General features: G+C 38.5%; 1 protein-coding gene across 1 annotated transcript in view; it reads left to right on the forward strand.

Moving 5' to 3' along the window:
- Positions 1-20,363, forward strand: part of PRKD3 (protein kinase D3) — a 158,679-nt gene that overhangs the window by 32,097 nt on the left and 106,219 nt on the right. The gene's annotated exons all lie outside the window — the stretch shown is intronic.

Genomic DNA, 20,363 nt, shown 5'->3' on the forward strand with positions numbered 1-20,363 from the left:
TTGGGTCTGTATCCTGGTCCCTTGTTTCTCCTGCTTTATTTTGCTTCTTTGTGTGGACTGTGATGCTCTGTTGTCTCCAAGGCATTGTGATGTTTTTGTGTTTATATTTAATTTGTGATTATATATTGGAGTGATTTGCCCACACTTTTTGTTTTCTTTGTATGTTATCTATACAGGCTGGGTACTGTGCTGTGCTCCTCTATTCACTAGTTGACAGCACTTACACACTCATCATCTGTCTCCTTTCCTTTGTCAGCCTCTCTTATGTCCTTGCTGACCATGGCAAACAGAGCCTGTTTTTAGGTCCCTGGAATCCGAATGAGAATGCTATCACTTTAAAACCCAGAATAGTTGCCACTTGTAAAGATTCAAAATAGCTGTGCCCTCGGTCACTTTAAATATCCAAAATGGCCGCTGCTTGTAAACATTCAAAATGACTGTACCCTCGGTCACTTTAAATATCCAAAATGGCTGCCACATGTAAACAATCAAAATGATTGCACCCTCCAGACAGCAGAAAGCTCACAGCTCATGTTGTCTCCCTCCTTGCTTTTTCCCTTCATAGTCATAAGCCACCAGAGCAGTGGTCCCTGCAGCCCTTGATGCCCGGGACTGATCTTTAGGTCAATTTTCAGGTCCCAACACCTCTTGGAAATATTCAGGCTGTTGGTCTCGTCAGAGTAGCTGACAGTCTGCAGCTCCAACTGTCTCTGTACTCACTGTTTTCATTCAGGCTTTTCCACTAGTTAGTGCCTAATCCACTTCTGTATAGTTCCTTTCAGAGCTCAGGGTTCCAGGATTATCTTCTGTATCTCTGTCAATTGATTTTTCTTTTCTTTGTTGAAGAGGATCTGTGTCACTTGTCTGCCTATTCTTCCATCTTACCAGAAGTTCAGATAAATAATCTGAAGATTATTTTTTTATGTGCCAGATATTTGAATTGTATAGTTTATTCTATGAGCTTGCCATTCATTTTCCACATACTGAAAATACAGTAATCTTTTAAAATAACCTTCTAATTCTAAAATTTAATGACGTTTGTATCTGATTATAGGTTAATATGATAGTACAAAATTTTAGGTAGAAAAAAATTTTTTTTAGATAGAAAACATTGCTAGTTATTTTCTTTCCTTTACGTGGTAGCTTGTGAAGAACTAAATAGTATGGTACAGTAATCCTTAACCAGCTATCATTATCTGTTACAATTTCATTATGGTTGAACAGATACTTATGATATATTCTGTTTAATCGCAATACTAGGTACTATGGAGGAGGTTACCAAAGTGAAAAACAAATTTCCTGATCGCAATTATTTATGCTATAGAAAAGAAGAAGATGAGCAAGTGTTAAATTACTGTAAAATAAAGTAGGTCCATGTTAAGTCCCAAAATAAAGGTTAAAAATCGTAAAAATGACTCAAAAGAAAAACTATCAGCTTGTTGGAGAATTGTGAAGCCTGTTTTAAGCCCTGATTTTTGCTTTTGCCATCACCAACTGTCATCCTTCACCTGGAAAACAAAAAAAAAACCTCAATTGCTGGTATGATGCTCTGCTATTACTTAGTGACAGCTTGTAACATGGGTAAGGCAAGATTCCTTTAATGAGAGCAGAAACCTGTCTATGCACATACAGACTCTACTTCCTTTTTATGGTCAAAACAGTTAAAGGTCTGTGATGCTGCTGCCTGATAGTGTTCTGTAAATTTTATGTGAGCTAGATCTAATTATTCAAGAAATTGTGGTGATTTCTAATCCCCTCATTACCCTGCAGTTAATTTAGATGAACTTCTGTAGTTAACTACCAATGAATAGGTGACTGAAAAGTGTGATTGCTTATGTAAGATGATACTGCAAAATTACTTACAAAATGAGATTACAAAAATCAGATGACTTACAAAATCAGAATTCCCAAAGGCATATCTTAATGATCCATATTCTTCTCCTAAGTTTCATACATGCCATATTCTGTCTTATTTCTGGGCCTTTGTGCTTGATGTTGGGCCTTTGTGCTTGATGTTCTTCTGTGGAACACACTTCTTCATCCTCTGTTTAGATCTGTAGAAAGTCTTTTTCTGACCTCCGTTGTCTGAGATAGATGCTAGCATCCTATACAGTCTGTATTTTAACATTCACCATATTGATTATAATTGTTCCTTTACTTGAATGTATCCACTGTAAGACACTAAATGTGAAGTCAAGCAACATGTCTACAGTTGTTGTTGTGTGCCATCGAGTCGGACTCGACTCATAGCGAGTCCTTGGGTTGCCGAGGCTGTATCACTACGGAAGTAGCTTGCCCAACCTTCCTTCCGTGGAGTAGCTGGTGGGTTTGAACCGCCAGCCTTCTGGTTAGCAGTCAAGTGCCTTAGGCACTATGCTACCACAGCTCCTACAGTAGGTACTCAACAAATATTTTTTGCCTGGATGAAGGAATTCATGTGAAGTAGGACAATATGAGACTTCAAAGCATGAATTTTGGTACATCTGTTCCATGTAAGTCACATTACTAATAATACTCTTCTCTCATGTTTTTGTGTGTATGTATGTACATGTATATTAAATGATATGTTTAAGTCCTTAGCATAACACCTAGCACATAGTATGTAATCACACAATAAATGTTAATTACCATTAATCTTGGTTATTAATCTGATTTTAGTGGTTTCCAAAGTAAAAAAGCAAACACTTTAACCAGTGGACTTTGGGATCCCTTCTCTGTTGAGTGTTTTTGAAAGTAGTTAATGATAATCCAAAAAGCTGCTACCAGTTGTTAAGTTTATGATAACTTTTGGTTTTGTGTGTTATGGATTATACACATATGTCATAAACTATTTTCTGCTGTGTAGAAGACCTAATCTATTTTTTACTGATTCCTTCCTTGATCTGTACAGGTGAATTATCACTAAAATACTTTTAACTATTTTTTTCCCTAATGTAGGTATTTATGCATTCTTGGTTAAGTGTTATGTCCCCCTTGTGATATCAGAAGCTCTTACATAGTTTCAATTAAATTATTCCTGTCCCTTTATAGTTTTTCTATAGGCTCTTTCTGGCAGTTTACTCCTCAGGAACATGAGTATAATGCAAGAATGTCTCAAGCTCATTTTATTAGCTGTAACAGCCTTATGCTATTGTTGTTGGGTGTCCTCCAGTAGATTCCAGTTCATAGCATCTCATGTGCTAGAGTAGAATTGCCCCATAAAGTTTTCTTGGCTGTATCTTTACAGAAGCAGATCACCAGATCTTTCTCCTGCAGAGCCACTGGGTGGGTTTGAACTACTGGTCTTTTGGTTAGCAGCCAAACATTTAGCCCTTACATCACCAGGGCTCCTTTGTAACAGCCTCCTACTCACTGCCATGAAGTTGATTATGACTCATAGCTACCCTGTAGGATTAAAGTAGACCTGTCTGAGAGTTTCTGTAAATCTTTACAGAAGCAGACTGCCACATCTTTCTCTTGTAGAATGGTTGGTGGATTCAAACTGCTAACCTTTCAGTTAGTAGCTGAGTGCTTTACCACTGTGCCACCAGGGCTTCCTGTGACAGTCTAGGTGAATAGAAATAGAGATTCTATATTTTCTGTAGATTCATAGTTTCCTATTAACTCTGCTAATGTTCCTTTTTATTGGTACAGAAAATTAAAGGTTAATAGTATGTCATTTAGGAGCTCTGGTGGCATAGTGCCTAGGGCATTTGACTGCTAACCAGAAGGCTGACAGTTCAAACCAACCAGCCACTCCTCGGAAGGACGATTGGGCAATCTACTTCCGTGGTGATGCTGCCTCGAAAACCCAAGGAGGTGTCGCTATAAGTCAGTTCTGACTCGAGAGCAGTCAGTTAGGTTTTCAGTATGGCAATTTAAGGAGCTCTGGTGGTACTGTGGTTAAGGCAGTGGTCCAGTAACCACAAAGTCAGTGGTTCAAAGCCACCAGACACTCCATGGGGGAAAGATGAGGCAATATGCTTCTATAAAGATTTGCAGCCTTGGAAACCCTGTAGAGGTTGCTGTGAGTCAGAATTGATTTGATGGCAGTGGGTTCTGGGTTTAGTATGTCAGTTTAGTGATTTATTCAGTCTGCTGTTCTTCTATTTCATGTGTTGATTTTATGTGTAATCTTTGGCTCCTAAAGCCTGTGATTTCTGTACTAGAATATCATAGTACTATGTTCTATCCCTCAGGGCATGTGGTTCTTTGTATGAATAATTATTTCAGTTGTGACTTCAGAATCATAATTTTGAGTTCTACTGATTTAACTAGTTAGTTAATTACTTTTATTGAGAAGTCATGTGTAAGCATCCTTTTCTAACTGCTATGTCTCTAAGCTGTTAACATCACATATAATGTAGTAGAGATGCACTTGCATTGTCTGCACATTGCCAAGGATTAAACTGCAAGAAAGAGCCTGACCAACAACTATAAAAAGATAGGAATAAATTAGTTGAAACTATATAAGAGTTTCTGATATCACAAAAGAGGCATAAAACCTAATGAAGAGTACATAAGTACCTCCACTGGAATAAAAATAAGAAAAAGTGTTTAGTGATAATTATCTTAAGAATGAATAAACCAAATATAAATAAAATTACAAAATTTTGTGTAATACTAAAAAATACTTGTGAAACGATTGTCTCGTGTTCCTGAAAAAGGAAGAGTATATTTTTAACTTTTACTTCCCAAATTAAATGATTTTTTTTTCCAGTCAGTGTTTTATTGGTGTTCTTTTTACCCTGATAGTGTTATTCTAAAGTTTATGTAGGAGGAGAAGTAGTCAAGACCATTAAGTAAAAATTCTGAAAAATAAAAGGGAAAATAAACAAAGCCATAATAATTGAAATTATATACTACATAAACAAGAAAAGACAAACCTATGGTACATTTTAGGTGTATGCCAGTGGAGGGATGAGAAATAAAAATGAGTTGTTTCTCAAAGAAATGGAGTTTAGAAAATGAGTTAAGCAGCTAAGCAGTCATTAACACAGACCTCCACTTAATAGCTGATGTGAAGATAAACTTTAGAGGGATTAAAGATTAAATATGAGAACTCAAATCAAACAAAAATTAATGAAAAATACAATTGAATATCAAACTTGTGGAGGATGGACTAACTTTCAGATCAATAAAAGGAACCACAAGGGAAAGGAAAGGCTTACAGATGTGATTATTTAAAATTTTAATATTTACATATATAAAAAAATGAGAAAAACATAAGATTGAGAAAATATTACAGCACATAATATATGATGAAGTTAATTTCTCCTTTCTATAAAGAGTTCTTGTATTGGTAAGAGGAACACATAGTTGGTGAATAAGTATGTAGAAAATTATCAAAATACTAGTAACTAAATAAATACAAATTAGTTACATGTTATATTGGGGAAAAATTAAGTTGGTATAAACTTAATACAGAGGAGGTGGTGAAACTTCTTAGAAATAGAGAAGTAACACTTGATTATGACTCTAGGCCTGTAATAATTTAAACACTACATCAAATTCTAGCAGAGATCATGCAAAAGACACTGAGATCTTTTTCCCAAGAAAATATCTCTGTACCAAATCGATCATTCATAGTTAAGCTTTGCCTGAAACTTAGATGTGACCAAAAGTGGTCACTTCTTGAATTTCATCCAATTTCATGACACATCCAAGGGTGGAGTGGGGTGGAGTTTCTGTTGTTTTTATTAACATAAGCTTCCTTTTTTCAGAGATTTGAAGCTCTTCCAACATTTAAGTTATGCTGAAATTGGTATTGTCTTACTCATCTTTCATATCCCCAGAAATGCTTTATACTGAGTAGGCAATTGTTAAGGGACACATTCTACCTGCTCTGACTACTAAAAGTAAGATACTACAAATAATTTGTGGTGGTAATTCATTTCATTGATGAACTAAATAAATTTGAGCTAAAAACAGAAAGATAAGTAGATAAAAACTAGTACTCTTTTCTCTCTTGCTTCATGTGCCTCAGTTGTGCTCAAGTTGCTCCTACTAGTTTAGATATTTATTTTGTGGAGCTCTTTGTTCCTAGGATTGTGTAAAAGGCCAGTTTCTTCTAGAGTGGCCTGAAATCCTCAAAGTTATTTACTTCCTGAGGACACCAGTGAACTTTTCCCTGTTCCTCATAAGAATGTAGATTAGGTTTTGACTATTGGCATATATTATGGTTCTGGTATCTAATTTTAATGTATAAGAGCAAGTTGAACCACTAGGTCTCAACTGGGCTGATTTTTTCCACCAGGGGACTTTTGACAGTGTTTGTAATTTTGGTTGTCACCACTGAGGTGTGTGTATTACTGACTTCTAGTGCATAGAATCCAGAATGCTGCTAAACATCCTGCAGTACACAGGATAGCTTCTCACTGCAAAGAATTATGTGGCCCAAAATGTCAGTAGTGCTGAGATTGAAAACTCTGAATTAAACTGGTGTGGAAATAGCATTTCTGAAGTTTGGAGAAATATGAAACTTTTTTCTGTACTATTATATGGTTTTAATTAAGTAGCAAATATAAACATCTCTTAAATTAAAATCTAGATGTGAATTGTAACTGGAGAACTTTTAAATAAAATTTCCAGTAGCTTGGACAGTTTTTTTTTTTTTTTAAGACTGGTACACATTTTCCATTATGAGTATGAATATAGTTAAACAATGAACGCAAATGATTATATATTCCTATAACTTCATAGCGATTTATAAAGCAAACTTAACAACAAAGAAGATCTATTCCAACTCATGACAACCCCATGTGTTGCAGAGTAGAACAGTTCCATACAATTTTCTTGTCCAAGTTGTTGAAGCATTTGGCTGCTAACCAAAAGGTTGGTGGTTCAAATCCACCAGACCTTTCTTGGGAGAAAGATAAGACCACTGTTTCTTCTCTATAGGGCAGTCTACTCTGTCCTAGAGAGTCACCATGAGTGAGAATAGACTTGATGGCAGTGGGAATGTTGAATGAATTAGATGTTTTTTTTCCGCAGAGCTGCTGGGTGAATTAGAACCACCAAATTTAGTTAGCAGCAGATCAAAACCACTTGTGCCAACATGGGCACTAACTAAAAGTGCTTTTTTACTGATAAAATCCAAAGAACTAGTGGGACTGGCAGTCAGGAGAACTTGGAAGACAGGCAAATAAGGAGCAAGTAGAACTGGGATTAAGTCAAGCAGAAATTTGCTGATGAAGTCACTGCTGGGAGGACACTGTTGTTTGTTGTTGTTATGTGCCGTGAAGTTGGACCCAACTCATAGCGACTCCTCCTTTCTGAGGTTTCTGAGACGGTATCACTACTGAAGTAGATTGCCCAACCTTCCTTCCGAGGAGTGGCTGCTGGGTTTGAACCGCCAGCCTTCTGGTTAGCAGTCAAGTGCCTTAGGCACTATGCTACCAGAGTTCCTGGGAGGACACTACAAGAGAGAAATTACAAATGAGAAAGTTAGAAATGAAAGGGTAGACCAGAAGCCTTGGTCACTTTGTGATGGTGGTTTATGCATGGATTCACATTGCTCAAATGGCATTGTCTTTGGAATCTCTACTCCCTCCCCCCATCAATATATTTCTTTTTATGTCTTTTCTAAAGGGTAATCCAAGAACGAAATGGCAGTGTATTTTTCCCAGAACACAGTTTTGGGATCTGGGGGATAGACCTGGTATAGATTTTGATTCTGTTTTTTTCTTGCTTTGTGATTTTAGGCTCTTTTCAAGTCACTTAATTTCTAATCTTTGGCTTTTTCATCTGCGTAGTTAGGATCATAATAGCAGTATGCCAACACCCTAGCATTACTTTGGTCTTACCTTTTGATTTTAGTAATTATTTACCATAACAAACTATAAACAATAAAGACCAAGTGTTCTGGTGGTGTAGTGGTTAAAGCATTTGACTGCTAACCAAAAGGCCATTGGTTCAAACCCACCAGCTGCTCTGCAGAAGAAAGGGGAGAGGGAGGTCTGGTTCTGTAAAGATTTGCAGCCTTGGAAACCCAGTAGAGGTCATTATGAGTTAGGTCAACTGGATGGCAGTGAGTTTGGGTTTTTTGGTTTGGTTCATCTTATTAGAGCACCGAAATCACTTGTTTTAGGAGTTTTAAGAAAATTAAATAGGATAGCCTGTGTGGAGTGTTTTGCACAGTGCCTGATGTATAGTAGCAGTTGTTTGGGCCCTACCTTCTTGATATGATATTGCCAAGAGACTTAAAAAATATCCCTCTGACACTATTGCTACTGTGTTAAATTTGTTGAATGAACATACTAGATGTAATTGGAGCGAGAAAGGAGATGGGCAGACAGCAATTCATTTTTAACTGTAATGGTGTTTATCAAAATTGAAATTATTTTGATGACTAAAGCTGGCTGTCTGCTTTTTGTTGATTTAAAACATTTGTTTTTAGTTTAGACTATTTACATGATACTAGACCTGAAGACTGTTTCCTCATGTAGCCTAATTTAGGAGTGATTTTGGTCTGTTCCTTGACTGAATACATTGTCTCTGTAGACATGAATTGGGTGTAATTTTCAGGGCATGCCAAAGTAGAGCAAAATCCCCAGCTGTATCTTTTGTTTGCTATAAACCAGTTGTCATTTTGTGTCATTTTTTTCTGCCCCATTCTTTCTATTACAGCTGTGTTCTATTACAGCTTAGGACATCCTACTGTTTACCCCCACATTTTTTGTCTTGCCAAAAGAGTGTCAGGGAGCCTTACTAATGTGGAGGCTGGAACTGGAAGGATTTGATGATGAAAATGATGATGGTGATGCTAGTGCTAGATATTCAGCTTAAGATCTTGACTAGAACAGAAGGTTCCAGAAAGTTTGAATTAAAACTGTATAAACTCAGACACAAATGCAAAATGAGAAAAAAAAGGAAATGAAAAAAAAGAGTGTTCAAATATGATTGCTTGAATTTGTGTCAAAATGAAAAAGCCAGGTGTTTAAATTAAGTGGTTCTTCTGGTAGTCATATCCAGAAAATTTTTAGTTGGAGATTAATGATAAAAGAATAAATTCAGACTCCACATTGAGTAATTTTCTCATCGATTCAGCTACACTATAGTGCCTTCAGTGCCTGTATGTAGCAGCCATTGAGATTCTTCAGTTAAAAAATTTTCTAACAACTGTTACATTAATGTTACTTTTTTTTTCTGCAAAATTTGTAATTGCTAAATTAGTTACTATTCAGTATTCAACAAATTTATTGATTAAGTGCCTGTTAAATATTAAGTTCTAGGGGCTCAGAAATAATGCTAAGCCTCTTGTCCTCATGCATTATTTACTATCATCTGGTTTGTGTTTTAAAAGACTTACTGTGAAAATTTTCTTGTAATCAAATGTTAAAATGACTTTAGTATTCAACTTCTCAAAATAAGTACATTAGAAGAAACTTGTAGTGTTAGAAATATTTTATATCTTGATGTGGGTAGTAGTTCTGTGGGGTGTATTTATATAAATATATGTATGTATATATGTATAAAGTTATTGACGGGAGTCTCTAGTGGTGGTGCTAGTGGTTAAGTACTTGACTACTAGCTGAAAGGTTGGCAGTTCGAACACACTGAGCAGTGGCCTGATGATCCACTTCTGAAAATCTCTTCCTTGAAAGTCCTATGGAGCAGTTCTATTATGCACACACATAACCACCATGAATCACAATCTACTGGGCAGCAACTAACAACAGTTACTAACCTTCTAATTAAGATAAGTGCACTCATCATAATTCAAAAACTTTTTAAAAAAGCCAATTAAATGTAATTAAAATGATTTTTAATCATTTAAAAAATGATTAATGATTTCCCATTGTCCTTAGAATAAAACCTGTACTTCTTTTAAAAAATGCATACCCAAACCAAAACCCAGCTAGCATCAAATTGATTCTGATTCATAGTGATTCATAGTGACTCCACGTATTGCAAAGTAGAACTGTGTGTGCTCCACAGGTCATACTTTCTTGGTTTTCAGAACCAGATTTCCAGACCTTTCTTGCAAGGTGCCTCTGGATAGATTCCCAACTGCCATCCTTTTGCTTAGCAATCAAGCCTTTAACTGTTTATGCTGACGAAGGACTCCTAAAAAGTGATCAGTTGTTTGCTCAGATAATATTACGTTCTGAGGTTATTTTGTTAACAAGCAAAAATTCAGTTTTACTAAGTAGAATAAAAACTTGGAAGCTTCCTATCTCATCAAACGTTTTAAAGAATTCTAAAAATACAGTGTTGCTTGAAAGAATTTTCAACTGGTGGAAGCTTTTGTTTATAGTAAGTGTAAGTTAATGGCATTAAAATGAACTTCTATAAAATGGTTACAGAAAGATAGATAAAATTTTCTGCTTTTTTGCTGTTTTATGTTCTCTTTAAAGCTATCTTTAATGCAAAAGTGGACAAAGAGAGTATGAGGGCACAGGCTATAATAAGTAAATCTAGACAGTTGGGGATATTTGGAAAGAGGCTACATTAAAACCATTTTTTATTTTATAGTAGTCACTTTGCTTCCACCCTGGTAACACTTTTGCTGTTTCTTTCATTTCCTCTTTCTTCTTTCAGTCAAGGCTGAGGTAGGCTAGGGAAGGAAATATGGACATGCGTAATTTTAAGAAGGTTGTCAGCTTCCTTCTTCAAGCCTCAGCCTTCTATACTCTTGACCCCTATATTCCCTAGAGCTGGCTTTCTCAACCGCGGCTCTATTGACATTTTAGATTAGATAATTTGTTTGGGGGGGCACTTTATACATTGAAGGGTAGTTAGCAACATATCTGGTCTGTACCCACTAAATGCCAATAGCATTCTTCCCAAATTATGACAACCAACAGATGTCTCCAGACATTGCCACATGTCTTTTGGAGGCCAACACTGCTCTCCAGTTGAGAACCACTGCCCTAGAGGAACAAACTATATACCCAGTGACAATGACTGACAATTAAAAGGATGTTGTTGTTCTCAGTCAACAAGTAGCCCTTCTTTTTTTCCCCCATCTCTGTTTTCTTTTCATTTGGCCAGGAGAATAGAATGCATGTATACCATTTTATTGAGTAAGACTTGTGTTCTGGAAGGATAAGTAGAAAGCAGAAATAACACAAAAGTTACTCTTTTTTTTGACCCTACCAATTAAGCACTCCTCGGAAGGAAGGTTGGGCAATCCTACTTCCGTAGTAATACCGCCTCAGAAACCCAAGGAAGGGTCGCTATGAGTCGGGGCCGACTCGACGGCATATAACAACAACAATAATTAAGTTAGCAGATGAACCTATGTAATCAAGATGAACCTGTATAATCAAGAATTGATTTTTATTAGTTTGCCACACTACTTCCTCCTTTGAAATTATACAGCCATACTTACTATTTAGGAGCTCTGGTAGCATAGTGCCTAAGGCACTTGACTGCTCACCAGAAGGCTGGCGGTTCAAACCCACCAGCCATTCCTCGGAAGGAAGGTTGGGCAATCCTACTTCCGTAGCGATACTGCCTTGGAAACCCAAGGAGGGGTCGCTATGAGTCAGGGCCGACTCGACGGCAAACAACAACAACAACAACTTACTGTTTTGTTATGAGAGGACTGAATTTGAAGCTTCTCACACAGGCTTTGATCTTTGCATCACAAGCTACTATTTTTTTGTGTAAGCACCCTTTATCTGGCTTGGTGTCCAACTCATTATCAGCAAGCAACTTATATATTCAGGACTGGTGGTTTTTCTAACCCCTGAACAAAGATAGTTACTTTACTGTGTATTCCCATTGACAGTGTTGGATTTTACCTGAACTTTGTGCCCCTGTAAAATACGGTGATTAAACTATACAACTGAAAGAAAAAAAAAGTTATTTTTTGTTCTTTATCCTGCTGAAGTCTGGTGTAAGAAAAGAAGCTATTATCTTGGTATGAAGATGGCATGGCAGTGTCAGACCTCCTCGTCTAACTTCAGGAGTGGTAAAGAGAATCACTCTCAGTGTCATTGGCCCAAGGCTGATTCCTATCAAGTCAGACATACCTCCGCCCTCCAACCTTTTTACCAGTTCTGATACCAGCCACCCCACCCACGGCACTCTCTACTTTTCTGCTGGGTTTAATAATTCATTGCAGTGGCTGTACAAACTCATAGACTATACTCATGATTTGGCAGCTTATTAGGAAAGTAACAGGTAATAATTCAGGATCAGGAAGGACTTGGGATACAGTTCTTTGGTCAGAACATCTTCTTAGCTGTGCCTGCAGTCAGGCCTTTCTCTTGGCCCATTGGCCCTTCAGCCTGACCTCTGCCCTGCTTGGGCAAGTGTTACAAAACTCTGGCAAATATTACAAAACTCATTAGTTCCACCAGGAAGTTTCCATAGGCACCAATTCTGTCAGCAGACCTGTCTGAAGATACTCAGTTCTCTCATTCTATGAATCAACACATCCACTATAGCTGCCTCGCTGTGGTCTTCTGCCTCTACTGCTGCCATATTACTGCTTGCTGTGCTTGACACGACTTCTTGCTGTCTTGCTCCTTCTGTGGTATTACAGCTCTCTGTTTCCTGGGTCTGGGAGAAACCAGTCCAAGTCCAAAAGACAGCCTCTGCCCCTGACTCTTCTTCTTGGTGGTGTTGAGGTCCCTGCTCTCCTCTGGGATTGACTCTTAAGCCTTGCATGATGGCATAACTGACCAATCCCCTGTTATGGTTCCATATACCTTATTTGCATGGATATGCCCTCACGAAGGTTTCATGCACCTTATTTGCATTATTAGCAGGCTGTGTGGTCCTCTTGGGGGGGTCTGAAGCACTTTGTTTGCATAGTTCCATCCATTGATTTTGTGGATGTCACAAAACCCTCCCTTGAAAAACCACAAACCAAATCCACTAACATCAAGTCAATTCTGACTAATAGCAACCCTTTAGAACAGAGTAGAGCTGCCTTATAGCGTTCCTAAAGCTGTAAATATTAACAGAAGCAGACTACCTCATATTTCTCCCACAGAGTGCCTGAGAGGTTCAAACTGCTTACCTTTTAGTTAGTAGCCAAATGCTTTAACTTCTATGCCACTGGAAATCTGATGGTTTGAAGGCCATATTAAATAATTCACTGCTTTATACTTGGAGACACTCTCTTTTTCTGTATGGTATGTGCTATAGATTGAGCTGTATTCCCCAAAAAGAGGTTGAAATCCTAACCCTTGTACCTGTGAAATGTGACCTTGGTTATTTCTTTGATGACATAAGTTAACAAAGCCTTAGTAGAGTAGGGTAGGTCTTAATCTCATCAGAGTGGTATATTATAAGAGGAGAGTACAGACAGAGACACAGTCACCCAGTGGGAAGACAAATGCGAAATGAAGCTGCATCTAAAAAAAGTGTAAACAAAATAGCTGGTGCTATCAGAAACTAGAAAAAACAAAGAAAAATCTTGCTCTGCAGTGGACAGAGAACTTGTAGCACTGCAATGCCCTGACTTCATATGCCTAGCCTCCAGAACTATGAGATAATTAATATATTTCTGTTCTTTAAAGCCACCCATGTTGTGGTATTTTGTTATGGCACCTCTAGGAAACTATGAGAGTATGTTTCACTGGTATCAGATCATTCTGAGGAATTCAACATATATACTGTTAAATGTCAAATCATCTGTGCAGACAGATGATGGAGAAGCTCAGTATCATCATTCAAGACAAAGCCAGCACTGACTGTGGAACAGACCATTAATTGCTCATACGCGAGTGCAAATTGAAACTGGAGGAAATCAAAGCAAGTCCATGAGAGCCAAAGTATGATGTTGAATATATCCCACTTGAATTTAGGGACCTTGAGTAGATTTCATGCACTGACTGAAGACCAGAAGAGTAGGGGGATGATATCCAGTATATCATATGTGAAGAAAGTAAAAGGTCAATAAAAAGACAGGGGAAAAGACCAAAATGGATATCAGAAGAGAGTCTGAAAATTGCATTACAATGCACAGTAGCTAAAGTGAACACAAGAATGATGAAGTAGAAGAACTGAACAAAAGATTTCAAAGGGCAGCTCAAGAAAGCAAGATAAAGCATTACAGTGAAATGTGCAAAGACCTGGTGTTAAAACCAAAAACTGAGAACATGATTGACATTTCTTAAGCAGAAAGGACTAAAGAGAAAAGACAAACCTTGAATTGCAATATTGAAGGATTCAGTGAGCAAAAACAAATGATTCAGGAAGCATCAAAAGAAGATGGAAGAAATAATACAAATTCACAATACCAAAAAGATTTGGTCAACATACAACCATTTTAGGAGATAGTATATGATCAAGAATCACTGGTACTGAAGGAAGAAGTTCAAGCTTCACTGAAGCTATTGGTGAAAAACAAGGCTCTGGGAATTGACAAAATACCAATTGAAATGCTTTAATAAACCGATACAGTATATTGGAAGCTCATATCTCAGAGAAAGGCAATCAAACAGAATGCAGAATTTATTGAACAGTATCGTTAGTATCACATGCTAGCAAATTTTGCTGAAGGTAATTCAAAACTAGGTGAAGCCATATGTTGACAGGCAGTTGCCATGAAGATATTCGAATGTGGTGGTGTTGTTGTTGTTAAGTGCCGTTGAGTCGTTTCCGACTCATAGTGACCCCATGCACAGCAGAACAAAACACTGCCCGATCCCGCGCCAGCCCCACAATCTCTGCTATACTTGAGCCCATCATTGCAGCCACCGTGTCAATCCATCTCGTTGAAGGCCTCCCCCCTCTTTCGTCGACCCTCCACCCTACCAAGCATGACATCCTTCTCCAGGGAATGGTCCCTTCTTACAACATGACCAAAATAGATGAGACGAAGTCTGGCCATTCTTGCTTCCAAGGAGCATTCTGGCTGCACTTCCTCCAGGACAGATCTGTTAGTTCTTTTAGCAGTCCATGGTACTTTCAGCATTCTTCGCCAGCACCTCAACTCAAAAGCATCAACTCTTCTTCGGTCTTCCTTATTCATTGTCCAGCTCTCACATGCATACAAGGCGATCGAATGTGTGGACATTAACAAATCATAGATAACACTACAAAGAATGGGAATTCCAGAACACTTACTTGTGCTTATAAGCAACCTATATACAGAAGGAAAGTTGGGCAATCTACTTCCCTAGTTATAGTGCCTTGAAAACCCAAGGAGGGGTTGCTATGAGTCGGGTCTGACTTGATGGCACATAACAACAACAACAACATATGGATCAAGAGGCAGTCATTCTTTCAGAACAAGGAGATAACTGTGCTGTTAAGAATCTGAAAAGATGTCCCTCAGGGTTGTATCCTTTCATCTTTCTTATTAAATCTGTTTGCTGAACAAATAATTCAAGAAGTTGAACTATATGAAGAACATGGCATCAGGATTGGAGGAAGACTGATTAACAACCCTGGTATATGCAGATGACAAAACCTTGCTTACCTAAACTGAAGACAACCTGAAGCACTTTCTGATGAAAATCAAACACTACAGCCTTCAATATGGATTACATTTGAACATAACACAAAAATCCTTACAACTGATCCGAAGGTGTAGAGGCTTCATTCTCCTTGGTACACAATTAGTGCTCATGGAAACAGCAGTCAAGAAATCAAATGAGGTATTGCTCTGGGAAAATCTACTGCAAAAGACCTTTTTAAAGTGTTAAAAAGCAAAGATGTCCCTTTGATGACTAAGATGTGCTTGACCTAAGCTATAGTCTTTTTAAAATCATTTCATATGCATGTAAAAGTTGGACACTGAAAAAGGAAGATTGAGAAAGAATTGAGCCATTTGAATTGTGATATTGTTGAAGAATATTGAATATACTATGAACTGCCACAAGACTGAAGAAATAAGTATAGCCAGAATGCTCCTTAGGAGTGTGGATGGCAAGACTTCAAATTACTTTGGACATATCATCAGGAAGACTAGTTGCTAGAAAAGGGCATCATGTTTAATAGAGAGTCAGTGAAAATGAGGGAAACTTCTATGAGGTGGATTGGCACAGTAACTACAACAGTAGGCTGAAACATGTCAACAATTGTGTGGGTGACATGGGACTAGGCAATGTTTTGTTCTGCTGTATATAAGGTCACCATGAGTCAGCACCAACTCTACAGCAGCTAACTGCCAACAGTGACAACTGTTAGATATATAGGGTTTTTTGTTTGTTTTCTTTTTTTACATTGTCCAGAACTTAATAAGCGTATCCCACATAATAAGAATCACTTTGGAGGCTTTGAGGAATAGTTGAGTTTGGCATTTTAAAGATCATCAGTCCAGTAAAAATGGGCAAAAAATATAAACACCTCATTTACAGAAAAGGAACTGTAGGTGGATCTTAAGCATAAGAAAAATGTTCAACTTCACTTATATTAAGATACATAGCTGCTATTGAGTTGACTTCAACTCATGGCAACCTTATGTAAAATAGGAAAAAAAAACATTGCCTGGTCCTATGTTATCCTCATGATCATCAGCTTGTGTGAGTCCATTGTTGTGGCTGTTTTGCCAACCCATCTCACCAAGGGTCTTACTCATCCTGACTGGTGCTATACTTCATCAAGTATGATGACCTCTTCCAACGATTGATCTGTCCAGATAATGTGTCCAAAACAAGTAAGTCAGGCAGTGCGCTTAAATTTTCATTGGCTAATTTTCAGAAGTAGATTACCAGGTCATTTCTCATAGTATGTCTTAGTTTGGAAGCTCTGCTGAAACCTCTTTACCCTGGGTGACCTTGCTGGTATTGGAAACACCAGTGTCATAGCTTCTGGTATCACAAGAACATGTAAGTGCAACAGACTGACAGGCAAGTAAGAAGAGAAATGCAAATTAAAACTATACTGAAATACCATTTGTCACCTAAGAGATTAGTAAAGATCAACAGCTTTGTTAATTATACTGTAAAAGAAGATGTGCAGAAAACAAGCACTCCAACATATTGCTTATAGAAGTATAAAGTGGTATAGTCTTGTAAAGAATGGCATGACAGAGGCGTCTGACCTCCTCTAATTTCATGATGGGGAAGAATCATCATTAGCAGCATCAGCCCGAGACTAATGCCTATGAGATGGAAGGCAAACATGCCTCCTCTCTCTGACCTTTTTACCAATTCTGACGCCAACCTTCCCTCCCTTCTGTGATGAGTTCAGTAATTTGTAACGCAGAACTCATAGACAGTACTCACAGTTTTGGGGTTTATTAGGGAAGTAAGGAACTGAAGAAAGACTCAGGATACAGTTTATTGGTCAGGACAGCCTCTTCCCAGCTGTGCGTATAGGCAGGCTGCTTCCTGGCAATTGGCTTCTCAGCCTTTTGGGCCCTTTGGCCTCTTGGACCAGGCCAGCCCAGCCTCTGCCCTGCTTAGGTAAGTGTTAAAAAGTTCTTCCGCTCCACTGATAAGTGCCCAGAGGCATCCCACTGCACCAGCAGTCCTTCTGCCTGAAGGTGCTCTGTGCTGGCACCCTGTGGGCTGGTGCCCCACTGTACCATCGCATCCCAGTCTCCTGGTCCTGCCTCTCAAACCAAAACCAAATTCACTGCCATCAAGTCAATTCGACTCATAGCGACCCCTCCTTGGGTTTCTGAGGAAGTATCTCTAAGGAAGTAGATTGCTCAATCTTCTTTCCAAGGAGCTTCTTACCATCTCACACCATCTCTGGTGTTAATAGCTTTCTTTCACCAGGGTCTAGGAGGTTCCTAGCACAAAGACTCCAGGTCCAAAGAACACTCTTTCTTCCCATCTAATCTTCTTGGTGGTAGTCAGATTCTCCTTTCCATCTCCTGGATGGTCCAGAGATTTAAGCCCAGTGGGATGGTAAAACTGACCAATCCACTCATTAGGGCTCCATGCACCTTATTTGCATTACTAGCAATCCCCTTTGCTGTCTAATCCCCTTGGTGGGCACAGGCACTTTATTTACATAGTCTCACCCAATCATTTGGGAGCTCTGGTAGCGTAGTGCCTAAGGCACTTGACTGCTAACCAGAAAGCTGGCAGTTCAAACCCACCAACCACTCCTCGGAAGGAAGGTTGATTAATCAACTTCCATAGAGATACCACCTTGAAAACCCAAGTAGGGCTCGGTATGAGTCAGGTCTAACTCAAGGGCACATAATAATAACAACAACAATCCAATCATTTGGTGGATGTTACAAGACCATAGCTAGAAAGGCCAGTAAAAGCAGTCTTTTGCAATGTTGTTATGTGCCGTCAAGTTGGACCCGACTCATAGCGACCCCTCCTTGAGTTTTCAAGGCAATATCACTGTGGACATAGATTGCCCCATCTTCTTTCGAGCAGTGGCTGGTGGGTTTGAACTGCCAGCCTTCTGGTTAGCAGTCAAATGCCTTAGGTACTATGCTACCAGAGCTCCTTAGGCAATGTACCTTATGCAGTGCTCCTTTGCAATGTACCTCTCTATAAATAGCAATTTGGGAATATCTGAAAATCCCAAAAGTCCATGTTTTTTGGCTCAGCACATTTTCTAGGCAGGTATCCTATACATATACTGAAAAAGTGCAAGAATATATGTATATAAGATTATTAGGCATTGTTTATAATTTAAAAAGATTGAAAACAGATGAGATTCATAATTTACCCAAAACTTGTTAGGAGTTCTGTGCTCTTTACATATATTAATTCTCATGGCAATCTCCTCCCCGGAACACACACTTACGGGATTTCTTAGGGAGGTAACAGTCTACAATTCAGGTTCAGGCTCGGGATACAATTCTTCAATCAGGACAGTCTCCCCTCTACTGTGCTCTCAGACACACCTCTCTGGCCCTTGGCCTCTCAGCCTGGCCTCTGCCCTGCTTGGGCAAGTGTTAACAAAGCTCTTTTAGTTCTGAGGATAGATGTAGCTAGGTGCACCCCATTCCACCAGCAACCCTGCTTCCCAAGGACACTCAGCTTTTTTGCTCTGTGGGCCAGGTAAGCCTGCCAGTCTGTCTTGAGCCTCTTGATTCCAGTGCCACTGGATGTCTGTCTCAGCAGGCATCTCTGCTGGGCATCTCTTTTCACTGGGTGTCTCTTTCTGCACCTCATGGCAATCTTAAGAAGTAGTACTATTTTATATATGGAGAAACTGAGGTTGAATAACTTGATCAAGTTTATAGAGTTAGTAAGTGAGATGGATCAGGATTTGAACTCAAGGCTTTGTTGTTGTTGTTCTGTGCCATCGAGTCGCACCCGACTCATAGCGACCCCTCCTTGGGTTTCCGAGGCAGTATCACTATGGAAGTAGATTGCCCAACCTTCCTTCTGAGGAGTGGCTGGTGGATTTGAACTGCTAGTCTTCTGGTTAGCAGTCAAGTGCCTTAGGCACTACACTACCATGCTTTGGCTTTAGTTTTACTCCTTAACATTTATCCCACCAGTAGGGAATTGGTAAAATTAAGTTACACAACTGTTTAAAAAAAAAAGGGGGGAATATTATTTATATACTGCTGTGGAATGGTATCTAAAATATGTTGTTAAGTGAACAAAAGCAAAATGCAGAACAGTGTTTATAGTGTGCCACTATTTGTTTAAAATGAGGGAAAGATATATCCATGTTTACTTGATCATTTATAAACTGTCTTCAGAATGATACTGAGGGGACTGGCAACATTTTTGCTTAAAAGGCAGAGAATCTAGGAGCTAGGGTACAGATTTTGTACTTTACTCTTTTGTACTTTTTGAATTTTGAACCATGTGAATAAATGAACTGTTGAAATATAAAATTGTGTAGATACTTTGCCCTCAAGTAGAGGAAACTAACTCTCCACTCCTTAAGCATGGGCTGTGCATAGTGACTTCCTTCAGTATGAAAAGGGGGGAAAAAAAGTAGCTTTTCAGTGTTCAGACCTGGCAAACACTACCATCACTACATCATCAAGGTCAACATCAGCAGTGATAAATCATGTCGGTAATATGTGGCCTTGATATGAGGTGATAAGAAAGGTACTTTACCTCTTTGGTCATCCTCCCCCAAGTCCATAACCCCAATCTAATCATCAGACAATTCCTGACAAATACTCCTAACAACTGTCAGGATCATCAAAATCAAGGAAAGTCTGAGAAACTATTGTAGCCAAGTGGATCCCAAGGAGACATGATGACTAGTATCCTGGATGGGATCCTGGAACAGGAAAAGGACATTAGGTAAAAACTAAGGAAATCTGAATAAAGTATGGACTTCAGTTAACTGGTTTGAATATTGACTTTTCATTTTAACTATACAATGCCATACATTTGTATCATATATAAGATAATAATAATAAGGGCGTGAGGTATATGGGAACACTATTGTGTATTTTTAATTCTTCTATAAATCTGGAATTGTTCTAAAAACTGAAAAAAATTTTTTTTATTAGGATTTGGGTGAAGATTTACAGAGTAAATTCACTTTTCATACAGCAGTTCACATATACTTTGTCTCATGTCATTGAC

Source organism: Orycteropus afer, unplaced genomic scaffold (assembly GCF_000298275.1).
Source record: "Orycteropus afer afer isolate SDZICR_OR568_19922 unplaced genomic scaffold, OryAfe1.0 scaffold00131, whole genome shotgun sequence".
Lineage (NCBI taxonomy): Eukaryota > Metazoa > Chordata > Mammalia > Tubulidentata > Orycteropodidae > Orycteropus > Orycteropus afer.